This window comes from Sinocyclocheilus anshuiensis, unplaced genomic scaffold, assembly GCF_001515605.1.
Source record: "Sinocyclocheilus anshuiensis isolate Anshui unplaced genomic scaffold, SAMN03320099.WGS_v1.1 scaffold121, whole genome shotgun sequence".
NCBI lineage: Eukaryota > Metazoa > Chordata > Actinopteri > Cypriniformes > Cyprinidae > Sinocyclocheilus > Sinocyclocheilus anshuiensis.
In genome coordinates, this window is record NW_015539856.1 from 604,963 (window position 1) to 605,928 (window position 966).

Consider the following 966-nt stretch of genomic DNA (forward strand, 5'->3'; position numbering starts at 1 on the left):
CATTACAGCAGGGTTTCCCAAACTGTATATATGTGATAGGATCATTTAGAAAGCATATTTAAAAAAAAAACCCAATGTATGAATAATATGCAATAAAGTATTCAAGTATGAATAATATGCAATAAATCCATCAAAAAGTAACTTTAATCTAATTATAAGCATTGTAAAATAATATAATCTAATTACAAGTACTTGATTTTTGGAATCAGATTACATGTAATCAGTTACTACACTGTTTTTGTTTCGTCAAGTTTCATTTCTGAATAAATCAGCGTTTTTTAATGAATCAGTTGAATGAATGAATCAAATGACTCGCCCACAAGGACAGTCACTACCTAAATGTGGTGGTGTATCAGTTGCTAACCTGCGGAAAGAGTTACTAAAACAACCACAATAATAATGCACAGACTGTGTCAGTCTGTCTGGAACGAGCAAACAGTCAACGGAGATGATAAAAACAGTGAAAAGTCCCAGTGTTGTTATCATCAGCACACTTGTAACAGCACTCAGCTAATCAAACTCACAACATCTTTAAATCTGATAATGTTCTCATTGCCGTCATGTAAAGCTTGTAAACATATTTTGCTGACTATGCCAAACACATCCCCTCTCCCTTGTTGTGATCTTTCTCTGCCGCTTGCCTCACTAGACTTCCTGTTTGCAGGCTCGCTGACTTCCTGTTGCTGACTGTGCTGTCCTGTGCTGCTGACAGAAATAATAGTTCCATGGAAAGGTCTGTACCTTTCGCAGGAACTACAGTAAATTGGAACTGACCCTAAAATAGTTGGGCTGTTCCTTAAGGACGGACAGACTGAATATATTAAATTATATATGGATGAATCCTCAGTGAAGAGAGCTTTTCTTTTTATAATAATAATTATATAAAATAAATAACTACATGTATATCCCTGTTGTCTGTCATGTCAAAGAGTCCTTTAGCTGAAAAAAGGTGATCCCCCCCAATCA